This window comes from Psammomys obesus, unplaced genomic scaffold (assembly GCF_907164565.1).
Source record: "Psammomys obesus unplaced genomic scaffold, mPsaObe1.curated_primary_1811, whole genome shotgun sequence".
NCBI lineage: Eukaryota > Metazoa > Chordata > Mammalia > Rodentia > Muridae > Psammomys > Psammomys obesus.
Window position 1 is genome coordinate 9,503,604 of NW_026596117.1, and position 14,159 is coordinate 9,517,762.

The 14,159-nt window shown below is 41.3% G+C and overlaps 1 pseudogene; it reads left to right on the forward strand.

Annotated features, from left to right (window-relative positions):
• Positions 1–12,161: 12,161 nt before the first annotated feature.
• LOC129692910 (acyl-CoA-binding protein-like) lies at positions 12,162–12,422 on the forward strand (annotated as a pseudogene).
• Positions 12,423–14,159: the final 1,737 nt, after the last annotated feature.

Below are 14,159 nucleotides of genomic sequence, written 5' to 3' on the forward strand. Positions count from 1 at the left end.
TCAAAGTCAGGCTGTCATGCTTTGGTGCAAAGCACTTTACCAGCTGAGCCATCCCACAAACGCCTGCGTTTTGGGGTGATTTATCACACGGCATTATTATATCAATAACTGATTAACATGCTGCCCATTTCCTGAGCTTTCCCTTTGATTTTTCTGTGCCCCCTGTAATCACCCAGCAAATTTCTATTGTGCTTAGATGTATGAGAATCAGTTTCTATTATTTATAAGCCAAATAACCTCTCTGTTACATACTAACCTTAACTCATTTGCCAAACTTAAGCCATATCAAATGATAATGTTGAGAATATAAATGCAAAAGAGTGTTTTTCTCAGTAATTGTACCATAATGACCTGTTTGAAGAAAATTGGCAACATAGTGAAGTCAATAGAGATGGAAAATTTGGACGTACTTTAAGTGCATATGACTTCCTTTTTAACCAAAGAAAACGAAGTCAAAACCCTACACTCCAGGTAGAGGAGACAAGTATTTAAGACATGTTTTAAGGAAAAAGCAGTTGCTGAAATGATCACAATAGTGTATCCTGTCCCAGAGAGGCAGTGGCAGGAACTCTAACAAGACAATTGAATCAAAATGGTATTGTTTTAACTCTATTTTAACTCATAGTCATTCCTATCCAGAAGAGATTCCACAGGTCATAGACATGGCAATGAATTAATGTCATAAAAATGGTGTAGAGACAGCAGGAAATTGCAGGCCATTAGTTAAGGCCCATGATTCTTTGCCCTCATTTTACATCTTTAAACAAAGTAAGAGAGGACAGTGGATGGAAAGTAACTTAAAATGTGCTGCTTTGTAAAGGCCAGCCAGCAGAGCCTCGGGACATTTATTTGAAGTCAGGACATTAGTGCCAGGGTGAATAAAGGGGATGTAATAGGTTTACATTTTTACAAAGAGGCCTGCCAGATCTATATCAAAGGAAAAATGTATAAGGCACAGAGTGATGGGATAATAGGAAGTAAAATTAAAACTTGGCTTCCCAGGAGACAAAAAGCAATGTTAACTTGGAGTGCCTCCAGGGTGAAATGGGAGAAATGTATGGGCTTGGCAGTATGCTGGGGCCCAGAAACCTCTACTCTTGGGTGGGTATCAGCAAAAGAAACTCCTGCATTGGACTGCTGTATCTGTCTTCTTGAAAACAAGCAAAGATTGCGCTGAGACATCTCATGAGAACAGTGGTACTCAACCTTCCTAATGCTGGGACCCTCATGTTATGGTACCCCCAGCCATAAGATCATTTTCCTTGCTATGTCATGACAGTAATGCTGCTACTGTTGTGAACTGTAATGTAAATGCCTGTGTTTTCTGATGGTCTTGGGTGACCCTGTGAAAGGGTCAGTCAACCTCAAAGGGGTCATGAGCCACATGATAAAAACTGCTGCACTGGGAGACTCCCAGCTTTCTCCCTTAACCAGGCATTTACACTTGAAATTTGGAAGTTCTTTCAACAATTGCAGGTGAATGAACTAAGCCGACAGATATGACTCCCTCTTCGACAAAAACACACACCATTTCAATAAAATACGACCAATAAAAGCAACACAAAACTGAGTTTAAAATATAGAAATACATACAGAAACGTCCAGGTGCTCAAAACCAAAAAACAGCTTCATCTAGGCAAACGTGACAGGACCCTATGATCATTCAGCAAAGTGTACATCTGGACATGGACCTGATGCAGGGCTAGGGATGTATTGAGGGCCCCCAGAGGTGAGAATATGGAACATAATCCCCTGTGAAAACACAAGCCCCAAAAATACATCAATAGAAAGTAGCTACTAAAAATTCCTTTCAAATGATAACCTGGTACCCATTACCAATCTCCCCCTTCCTTTTTTTATTTTCTTAGCCTCTAGTAACTACTATTCTGCATATGAGTGACATCACGTAATATCCATCTTTCTGGGCATTGTTTATTTTGCTTAACATAATGAATAATTCAGCTAGTCTATTACAGAGCTAGATGAATACAGTTAACAGGGATGAATTGTGAGTTTCAAGATCTCTGAATACTATAACTTTGAAAATCCGTATCACAAATAAATGATTGATGTTTAAGATAATGGATGCTTAATTACCTTGATTTGATCATTATGTTATGGATACCTGAATTGTAATATCATGGTGTACTCCCTAAAAACATGCAATTATATGTCAGTAAAAGAAAAAATTTAAGTGATCTGTTAATGTCTATCACCCGGTCATCTGATCATATAAGCTAAAACTCTTTTACCTCTGCAAATCTTCTGTAAAATTTGGACAATTTCCCTTTTGGGGGAGAAGATCATTTTCTGTTATACCCATATAGTACCATTTCCACCAATTGCTATGCAAACTAGAAGTCAATAACGCTTGTTCCTCAACACAGCCTTGCCAAGGTACTTATATGTGTAGCTCTGGGATTTAATTAGATATGAAGGTACTAATATAACATGAGTGTATAAAGAGAAGGACTTATTGTTTCTATAGAAACAGAGTGGTGAATTTTTTCTTTTTCAGGAAAGCTCAAAAAAGGTGAGCTGCTAAAAATATTGCTGTAAAATTAGCTGTGAATTACAAACCATATAGGACTTGAGGAAACTAAAAATTTAGAATTCTGCCATCAGGCTGTTTAACAAATAGCTACACATTTCTCTTTGTTCAAGTTCCTTTAAAGAAGTTTCAACTCAAGGATTATTTAAACTTTACATCCTTTTTAAAAATTACTCAATGAGGCCAAAACACTACAAATGCACTTGGACGTGAAGCCGTTCACCTAACTTATTCAGGGCCACACCCTTGGAGAAAACTGGCTCTCTCTCTTAGCCAGGGTTTCTATTGCAGCAATGGAACACCATGACCAAAGAGCAAGTTGGGGAGAAAAGGGTTTATTCGGCAGCTTACACTCCAGATCATAGTTCATCATTGGAGGAAGTCGGGACAAGAACTCAGGAAAACAGGGCAGGAACCTGGAGGCAGGAGCTGATGCAGAGGCCGTGAGGGGTGCTGCTGACTGACTTGCTTCTCCTGGCTTGCTCAGCCTGCCTTCTTAACGCAGAACTAGCAGCCCAGGGATGGCACCACACAGTGGGCTGGGCCCTCCTTGCATTGCTCACTAATTGAGAAAATGCCTTACAGCTGCATCTTAAGGCTGCATTTCTGTCAACTGGGGCTCCTTCCTCTCTGATGATTCTAGCCTGTGTCAAGTTAACACACAAAAACAGCCAGTACACCTGACCCTTTGCCAACTTTACACACAAGCACCTCACTATTAAGCCATAACCCTTTCTTTCTTATTCATCCCCAGGATCTATAACTTTAAAAATCCCAGTCTTTACAAATGTGATCGTTTCAATAGGCCCCCATAGATCTGTGTATCTGAATGTTTGGCCCATAGAGAGTGGCACTATTAGAAGGTCTGGCACTTTTGGACTAGGTGTGGCCTTGTTGGAGGAACCGTGCCACTGGAGAGGAAAACTTTGAGGTCTCAAATATATGCTCAAGTGTAGACTTGAATTTTTTGCCAAACCTACTTTCTTTAGAGTTCTTAAATGCTTTACCTCCCTTCCACCCACTGACCAGAGGCAGGGAATAAAGATTATTAAGTAAAGAGGTTGTAGACCTTTTTAGAAGTAGTTCTTCGGGATGAATCCACTCTTCATTGTCCGGATACCAGCAGTCCAGTCCAAGGAGCAACACCAAGGAGCAACACCAATGAGCACGATTCAGAAGATCAGGAGAAGTCAGCGAAAGCCATAAGACCCAGCTGGATTGCCACGAGTTTTCCGGAACGTTTTTCTCTGCAAAGTCAAGTGTAGAAGCACGAAGATCAGGAAGATCAGCGCAGCGATGTTGATCCAAAAATCAATGCATCACTGTCCATGGGCTTCTTTACATCTCCTATGGACGTTCTCAGCTGACCAAGGTCATGCCCCGCGCATGAGACGGTTCACAGCAAAACATCACACACCCTCTCACAAGCCAGCTTCTAGCAAAACATCACATGACTCACCTGGGTCTTTAAAGAAACCAGAAACTTCCACTTCACTCAAGCTCTGTGCAGTATAAATCGGTCTCCTCCTTCCTGCACTCCCGATCAAGATGGAGAACTCTCGCTTCGTCTCCATTTTGTCTGCCTGCACATCACCATGCTTCCCACTATGATGATAATGCAGTAAGCCTCTGAACCTGTAAACCATCCCCCAGTTAAATGTTTTCCTTTTAAAGAGTTGCCTTGGCCATGGCAATAAAACCCTAAGACACTCTCCTCTCCCAGCATCAGATTCTAATAGGTCTTTATCTGGGAGGGGGTTGCTGCTCAGCATCTTCCTCATCCATACCGGAAGGCTGACTGCCTGGACCTTGTACAGGTCTTGTGTAGCCAGCCACAGCTGCTGTGAGTGCTTGGGTGCAACAACCCCGTGGACATCCAGGAGACACTGTTTCAAAGCAGTCCTTCAGATGTGTACCTTCTTAGCGCCTCCTGTCAGTGCACAGCGGAAACCGTTTTACAAAAGGTGAATTTTAAAAATAGTTGTGGTTGGATGATCCTTGGGTAGAAGTGGGAAGACTGTATTGTATCGAAACAAGACTCCAGAAATGCGGAAGGCATTCTAATATTTTTAGGCTATTTTCAAGTCCGCAAAATAAGAGGAGTAGACATGACTGTTCCTATGCATGCTTCCAGTTGGTATTTTCCACAGTTGGTCTCTTTCTGCAAGAACAGAAAGCTGTAAGAATTGGGGTTAAACTGGGTAAGGAATCTAGTTCCGTGAGAAGGGATTTCCCTGTGGCTGCTGGTAGACGAAAGAAAGGAGCGCATTCACCTGGGAATAAAAGATATTCAAGTAAATTAAAGAACTAACTTAAACCCACTAATCCAGGACACACAGCGTTAAGCTTGAAAACTTAGCCTGGCCTCCAGCATTAACTATTTTGTCTTCTCTCCACTACAATGGTGCCAATTAAGAATAGAGTGTCAGCTGAGAGAGCTGCATAATGGAAAATGCTGACAGATTCTTAATGCCAAGAGCTAGGAGTGCACCGCTTTAATAAGGTTCCTAGAAACGAAGAAAAGTTTTTAAGGGAAGAAGAGAAGAAGAAAAATTGGAAACACAGATAAGGGAGCTATCAACAGGAACAAGAAACCTGATACTGAGGTCCTAGACCAGAAAAACACCAGAACATACATGCCGGTAGCAAGGCCTTTTATTTTCCCTCTCCATCCTTCTCTGGCTCTTGGTAAGGTCTTTCCTAGGCAAACTATATCCCATTATCAAAGCCACTGACCAAGACTGGGAGCCTATCCTTGGCCTCTGGCTGATGATATGGCCTTACTTCATGTGGAGGAAACAGCATTGGAAAAGGCATGTTAAGAATAAACTATCTTTGATGTTGTACCTTCTAACACTTTTTCAGTATAGGTAAGGCCTGGCAAAGTGAGGCAGGTGGCTCAACCAAAACTTCAAAGCCAAAGGCTTCATTCAAGGCTCTTCTATAACACAGTCACCTTGAGGTATACAAAGGCTCTTTTCGCATCCTCCTTTGGGGATTTATCTTTTACTTTTCTCTACAGAAAAATTTTAAGCAAGTGAAAGATAAAGAGAATACCAGGAGAAGTCTCTTTGCAGTCATCACTCTGTTGAACAATTATCAACAACAGACAAATATCTTGTTGAATTTGCAAACTTCTCCATTTCCTTTTCTTCCATTAGATAATTTTTAAACCAAACCAACACAGAAAATCAATTCAGCCATACATATTGGATCTCTAAGAGAACCCTGTGTTTCTTAGCAATAACCTCAGTATTATTAGCATACCTCAGAAATAATAATTCTGTAATCATAAAATATTCCATTGGTGTTCAAATCTATGGGCCACTTCTTAAGATACTGATGGCCAAACGGTAGGTAGGGAACTACCACGCCTTCCTTCAGCATGCTCCTCCCATCCTCATCTGTGCCCTGCACAGGTGTTTCTCCTTTGAGACCATTGCAAATGATGCTTAGTTACTACAACAAAGTTTGGCCCACAAAAATTTCAGTTTAAAAAAAAATAGAGAGAGGGTAATAGAATATATGTGGCATGAGAGCAGAAGCAGAGGAAGAGATAGGACCAGCAAGGGGATCAGAAGGGGAGTGAGGCCAGGGATAAGGAAAAGGGTGCATGAAAGTGCCATGAGAAAAACCCATTATCTTTCAGGCTTACAAAAAAAAAATCAATTTAAAAATACACAGAATGTTTTTCAAGGGAAGACTCTATATTAGTTTCTACATTACAGAAAGCGCCAAAGCCAGACTTCATCTCCCCCAAAGCCCTATGTTAATCTGGTCCACTCAGAAAGGCCAAACTGAGCAGCTTGAAACAGCCAGTGGTCCCCAGGATGGTGAATTTATCCGCAAACTGAAGGTGTCAAATGACTCTTGGAAGCACCTCAAAAAATACAGAGGGAGAGATCACACACAGACACACAGACACACACACACACACAGCGAGGCCACACCACGCACATACACCTTACTTGAGTGTTTTGCATTGGCAGCTGTGTTTCCTTTTATTTATTTATTTTTTAAATGGGTAACGTTAAAGTCAGAGCATCTGCTTCTAGCCCCTGGCAGCCCTGTATCCAGAAGAGTATGTCACTGCAGACAGCATGAGTGACCCTGCACCTTATTCCTCTGACAAGTGACACAGCCCCCTCCTGCCCTTAATCTGATGGCAAAAGACTGGCTGTGAATTGGGGACAATGCAAGGCATTTCAGAGGCTGCTGAGGTCACTGGTCAGAACAGTCAGGTCCATGGGGAGATGTGACCGATTTCTACCAGATCTCACAGCAAGCAAGGATAGCACCTGAAGTAGGATGGAAGCAATCCAGCATTGGCCCACAGTCCAGTACGCGCTGGGACACGGCAGTTAGGCCCCTCGTGGAAGCAAAGAAGCCGCAGAAGAATATCTGTGTAAGAGGTTCATCACTGCTGCATGAAAAGGAAAAAGAAAACCCCTTCTTTGTGTTCAACGAAGCACAAACCAAGCTGAGGAGATGAAGGCGGCCACAGTGTTTGCTATTTCTTGTCAGCACCATTTCTGATCTTGATTTTCCTAGTAATTCTTTATGTTTGCCTCACACAGTATTTCTTACATGGAAGACTGTAGCAGAAATGAAAAGATCAATCTGTGAAACCAGCCTAAAAAGTGATTATCTGATTATCTTCATTTTATTTAAAAAAAAAAATCACAATATTTGAGTTGATTAGGTTTCTGTACCTGATTTTAATGTAGTGACTTCAAAGGTAAAATAAAGTATTAACTGTCACTGGAGGGCCTGATAAAAGAAATGATTTTTTTCCCTCAAATATTAACCTATTTCAAAAAAAAAAAATTCTATTTAGGTTGAAATTGTTAGTTTTAAATTATAAATTTATTTTAAAATAGTTTCATCTTTTTTATGTCTATATTTCTGACATGTGCTTAATTGCTTCCTCAATGGTAAGAATCAAGAAAGACTCTATGTCTGTGTCTCTGCCTCTCTATCTCCCTGCCTTTGCCTGTTTCCCTCTCTCTGTCTTTCCCTCATTCTCTCATTCTCTCTCTCTTTTCTCTATCTCTCTCTCTCTCTCTCTCTCTCACACACACACACACACACACACACACACACACATACACCCATATACACACATACACAAGTTCACACTATACTCAATGCTTTGGATTTAATTCTATAAGCATATACACATTAACTTATCTATAAATTATATATTTATGGAGAGAGATGCTACATTGGATGGTAACACATAATGGGTAAAAGAGGAACACTTCCATTTATTTATTGTTTTCACACCTCAAATTGTGGATAACATTGTAAAATTGTGGGTAGGGGATCATACTTTTCCATGTTTCCATATATGTATGTTCAACGTGTGTTTGCTTCGCACACTGGAGAGGAAAATAAACAGGTGTTTACAAAGCTAAAAGTCCCTGTTGTGGTGCAGAAACTCAAATACTGCATCTTTGCACTGAACTGGTGATAACACCAGTCTACTCCCCGGTACCAGACACTTAGAGAACATGAGGACATCAGTCCACGCCAGTAGGATCTATGAGGCTATGCCGACTTCTTAAAGCACAGTCATCATCCTGTCCATCATCAACTCAGGCTTGAGCCTTAAAGATAAAATTGGATCCCTAGGGATTGGAAAGGAATGAAAAAGAAAAAGTGAGAACTGGGGTATAAATGACAGAAGAAAGGAAAAAGGACAGCAGGGAGAAGATCCAAATCCCATGCAAGGAGAAACTCTATGAATATGCCAAGACCGGATGATGGTGAGAAAGGTCATTCTCATCTTTCCTCATGAGTCAGCTTTCCTCCATCTATGGGGGAATCTATGGATTTCTTATCCAAAGAAATCCCAGAAGTCCCTGCTTCTCTGACCCTACCAGTCTCCCTCCAACCCCGGGAACATCTGTTAGTGTCTCATTCCCTTCTCGGTGATTGTTTACCACACCCTTGAGACGGAATGCCATTTCACTCTGTTCCTGTTGTTAATAGGTACATTCCCACAGTTCACTGCAGGATAAAGTTTCTCTCTTTCAGATCATTTAGAGTTGACCAATAAAAATGTTTATCCTGTTCTTGAGTGACCCCCACAGCACAATGTGAAAGCATGTTGTATAAAGTCATCACTTCTTTACCATAACTAAGAGATCCTTTCCCCGAGGAAGAAAACTCCCATGCTGCCATGTAGAGCATGAGAGGAACTGGAAAGGAAGAAAGTTAGCTGCCTGCTTTGCACTCAGTGTGTTACGTGACAGAAAGAATTGGTTTACCGTGCTGGACGTCCTCGAGAAACTCAGTCTAGTAGAAAATATAGACACAGATACGTAGCTGCACCTTCGCTCTGTGAAGGTATGGGAAAGGCTTCACAGAGGAATACCATTCAGCCCAGCAATAGGTGTCCTGACATCACGGAGACAACAGCGTGGAGAGGAAGGCTGTGGTCTATGTCCCGGGACACATAGCACAGGAAAAAATATGAATACAAAACTGCTGGCCTACCTTTTCACCTGCTAAAGAAACCACTCTCTTTTTCTACTTTTTCCCATTAAACGCCTCTGAGCTTTGCAGCCCTCTCATTGAATGGAACAGTCTTCCCACCTTACTTACATACCATCTCCTCCCAAGTCAACTATTCCTCCCATGATGGATGGATTTAAATTCCACATCCACGTCCTTAGTAGAGAAGGAAGAAAAAAGATGGGTCTATTGTTTGTTATTTTTTTCCCCTCAATTTGCTAGATGTGAGATTGGAAGAAACTGTTATTGATGCCTCTTCTCTATGTTCGGCGTCTAACAATTGCAGCTAAAACCCTGTCGCTGGAGAGCAAGGACTGGAATAGACAAGTACCAAGTTATGTGGATGTTTATGCTGGTTCAATATCTGATATTCTTCTCTTTTTCTGAAATAATAGCATTTTTTGGCCAAAATCAATAAGTTTTTGTGGAGGAAAAGGGCTAAACACATTACAGCGTTAGGCACTAATTGGAAGGGGCAGAGCAGTGTCGACAGCAAGGTTCTCAAAGAACAGTGTTGGCCTTGTAAGAGCCAATTACTGCAGCTTTCCTGAAGTGCGAATCTGGGCTGCATGCTGTAAGCATAAGGATATTTAGTTCAGAGTTGGAGGAGAAGATTTTTAAGTTATTTTGTATGCATTTTCTTCATGTATTTAATAATGTTCTACTTGGCCCTAATCTCTATTTGACCCTCTCTTGGAGGAGAAAGTGAGAGAGGGAGGGAGGAAGGGAGGAAGGGAGGGAGAGATGGAGAGAAGGGAGGGATAAAAGAAGGAGGGAGGGAGAGAGAAAGTCTTGGGAGACTATGGAAGATGCCATCACATGTTGCTTTGGGCCTAAAGCATCCTAATATTTTCACAATTGAGTAAACCTTCATTAAGGTGGCATTTCACCTCATCCCTATTTTAAACAAATGTCACTTATGCAGAGAGCATCCACAGTTAACTAACAGAATAAACTATTCACCTCATAATGAAAATAATTTTTATCAAGGAAACTAGCACTGAGAAAAACTTGGGGGTATGATGTATTGGTTAAAGCTAAGGAAAGGTTTCAAGGGCTGCTCGTTTTAGGTTTGCAGGAAGCTACTAAACATTTCTTATAATAAAGAGCTGGGGGATTAGAAATGGCTGTAGTAAAAAGCTTAAAAACAAGCAAGTCTTTATCCACCATAAAAATTGTTGGATACATGAGCATCTTTCCTGATGTAACCGGCTCAGCTCAGCACACTTCTGTTTTATCTCTGAATATGCCTCAAACGCATAAACAGAACCTGAACATAAAGGATTTCTCAAATCCTCTTTTTTCCCTGGTAATTTGCTTTTGTACAAAACACCTCTTTGACTGCCCAAACACAAAATTACAATGCTAACTGTAGAAGACGCTGGTCCTCTCAACACGTTTTTTTCTCTGATGTAGCATGGACACAGCAAACTGTCCAGCCAGCTCTAAAGGGACGCTGATACCTGCCAACCAGACTAAAACAGGCCAGAAACTGCTACCATCACAGAACAAAGCAATCATTCAGAAAGCACTGAAACCGTGGAAAATAAAGCTTGTGAAATGCAGAAAGCATCGGGTTTAATCCTGAGTGATTCCTGTGCAGGCAAGCAGATCTAGGGCCTCAGAAAAATCTATCATACAAGACCCTAAGGTAGAGCTACCTATGCTGAGAGGTACTTGAAATTGTAAGATCACCTTCTCCCTCACTGCCTGACAGGCTGGACTTCCCTTGTGTGAGAAAATAACTCCAAATTACTACAGCTTCTGGAAACCACCAGAGACACTGTGTCAAAACCAACAAGTTACAGATGAGGAAAACTCAGTCCCAAAGAGAGACTAGGAGGCTTATCTTCAAATCCCAAACCAACAAGAACTAACTCTATTGAGAACACCACGGTGGGGTATACCTCATTTGGAACCAGCAAATAGTTAAGCAGGCAATGTCCCTTTGCCACTAAGCTGACAGCTGCAGTTCCAACCCACATGGTTGAAAAAGAGAAGGACCACGTGGTTGAAGGAGAAAATCTGTTCCCATATTGTTTTCCATGTGTTCACATGACACGCGTAGACATACACAATGTAAATAAATAAATGTAATATAAATAAAATAAATAAATAAATGTAAATAAAAAATTTTAAAGGATACCTCATTTAGTAAGTATTTATTGTCTGCATAAGTAGAAAATTATATCTACTGAGGAAAAAGACACGGACATTACAAGAAACAGCATCTTCCACACCTTTAAAATAAAACACCCAGGATTTTCATTGTGGACGCAGTATATAGCCACTGACAGAAAGTTTGGGTAACACAAAAGAGTTGAGTTGGGAAAACAGTCACCAGCCAGCCAAGGAAAACCACTTTGGCAAATGGTGTATTTCTTACCCATCATTTTTCTTAAGTGTGAGTTTTTGTTCTTCCTTTTTCTTCCCTCAGACAGGTGTGGTTATCATTTATGCACAGTCACGTGTCTTACCTTGTAGCATATGCTTTTCTTGTGTTAAAGAGTCTCTGTGTTCATTGTTATTAATAGTTGCAAAATAGAGTGGCTATAATTGTTTCCACTTTGGGGAGGGCAATATTCATTCTCCATGAGCATCCTTCCAAATACATCTCCATACTTCGGCATCCTTCCTTAGGAAATCTATTAGTGCTTGACTGACACTTCACTTTCCTTTAAGGGGTTTAAGGTTGCTCTTTTCTAAGTTTCTCCAAATTGTGATGCAAGGCAGAGCTTCAACTTTTCTGGAAATGCCATCTTGTGGTTTTTACTGTCATTAAGGAGCTGAGAATTGCACGGTTACGTGGTCACCATAGTCCAGCAGCCTGACCACTGCCTCTTCTTGTTCAATAGTCTCAGCCACTGAGTGGGCTTGAGTGGTTTCACCTGCTTGTGAATTACCTGTCATTAGTGTGGAAGAAGGCGCCTGCCTTTTAGAGCTGCTGATTAAAATATTGGGCACCCAGCAGACAGCTGAGATATACTTTTAAGTGTTTACCACTGCTATGATTTAAAGACAGGTCCCTTCTGAATTGTTGCTTGCTCTGAGCCTCCTTCTATGCTTTTGGGGTCCAGGTCACCTCTCCGGTATGTCTCAGGCTAAATTTGACAAAGCTGCTGAGGAGGTGAAGCACCTCGAGACACAGCTGAGTGACAAAGAGATGCTGTTCCTCTACAGCCACTTCAAACAAGCCACTGTGGGCGATGTAAATACAGAGCATCCTGGACTGTTGGACCTCAAAGTCAAAGCCAAGTGGGATTCATGAAATAAGCTGAAAGGGACTTCCACGAATGCCATGAAAGCCTCTGTGGAGAAAGTAGAAGAGTTAAAGAAGAAATATGGAATATAAAAGACCAGATTTGGTTGCCAGCCACGCATGTGACCTGTGAGGATATAATGCCTTGTTGTGTTGTTTTGTTTTTTTTTCTAATGTAGATAATTTGGTTCTGATAAATTAGGGCCAGAAATAATCATTGATCCTTCTCCCTGTGTAGTTTTTTACCTAACATTAATTAAAAGTACATTTGTTACTCAAAAAAAAAAAAAGACGGGCCCCTACCAAACTCCACATTGAATGTCTACCCCAATGATAATAAGAAGTGTGGCCTTTCAAGGGAGGTTAAGTCACACAGCTCCCACAAAGTGCATGAGATTAAAGCTCTTTAAAAAGAAGCTCCAGTCATGTGGCCCTCCCTCTATTCTGTTCTTCAGCCATCTGAGGACACAGAAACCCTGTCCTTGGGAGGACACACAAACAAGGAGAGCGGTAGTCCTTGTCTTGATTCTAGACTCTCCAGGCTTTGTAACTATGAGAAATACACTTCTATCATTCATAAATTACCCATTCTGCAGCATTATATCATAGCAGCACAAATAAATCAAGTCATTTATCTGAAATTCAAATCTAACTGAGTGTCCTATATTTTAATTTCCTAAATCTGACAACCCAATCAACTCTGTCTCTCGCTAATTATTGGACTTGGGCAATTTTCTCACATTTCATGTCTTCTGGAAAGGAAAGGGGGGATGTATCTCACAGGGAGACCAGTAAAGGCCCCAGTACACACAGTCCTCCCTCCTTCCTTCTTCCTTACATAGCTTCACAGTTCCCCCACGCCCTTTTTCCCTATTCCTCACTGCCCTCAGCTCCAGGGTTCAACTGATTTTATCACCGCCTCCATGTAGTGGACCTAGCAACCTGTACCTAGCCTCACCTTATAAATTTTAAGCTTGCCTCCAGAAAGTCGGCCATGGCAAATCTTGTTCCAGAACAGTCAGTGTCACAACAGCTCTGTGTGGTGCTGAGTGCCCAGAGTGGGTGTCACAAAGCTATGCATAATAAAGAGAATTATTTCCACTGTGGATTGAGAGAAGGCCTCCTTTAGGAGGGAATCCTTGAGTTGAGAATTGAAGAATGCAATAGAGATGAGCAAGAGATAGGAGAGCAGCCGGGCATTGTCTGCATGGCACAGGGGTTAACATGTACAAACACTCAGAGGAGCCAAAAGGGATGCTTGAGTGGGCTATAACAGAGAATGAGAAGAGAGTGCTGGGGGGTTGGAGGTTAGACCATCCAAGGATCAAGGGCCTTAGAGAACTGGATTTTATGTGGAGAACAGTAGTGCAGAGTAGATGGAGCCCAAGAATGACCCAACACGTTCTGTCAATCAGAACAGCCCCTCCGGCTGATGCAGAGGAGACACTAGGAGGAAGGCAAGACTGAAGAAAGAGACCAGCTTTAAGGGTTTAGCCAGAATTCAGTCAAACAAGGACAGTACTCTCATTCTACTTCAATAAAGGAGACAAGAAAAAGACTGGAACAGTTTCAGCTGCCTGCAACAGAGTAAGAAAAGAACAGAAGACCTGGATTATTTATATCTCTACCATAATGTATCATTAGGGCTTTTTAAATTTCTTTTTAATGTAAAATTCTACCTAATCATTTCAAGTAAGGGGAGAGATTTGTGTCTTTAGAACTCTAGAAGACCCTTGTCTACAACAGAAAAAAATAATCTAAACTATGAGCTTGCAGAAGAATTTTCATAACTGCCAAAGCTTGGAAGCAGCTTGCATCATCTGCAGCATG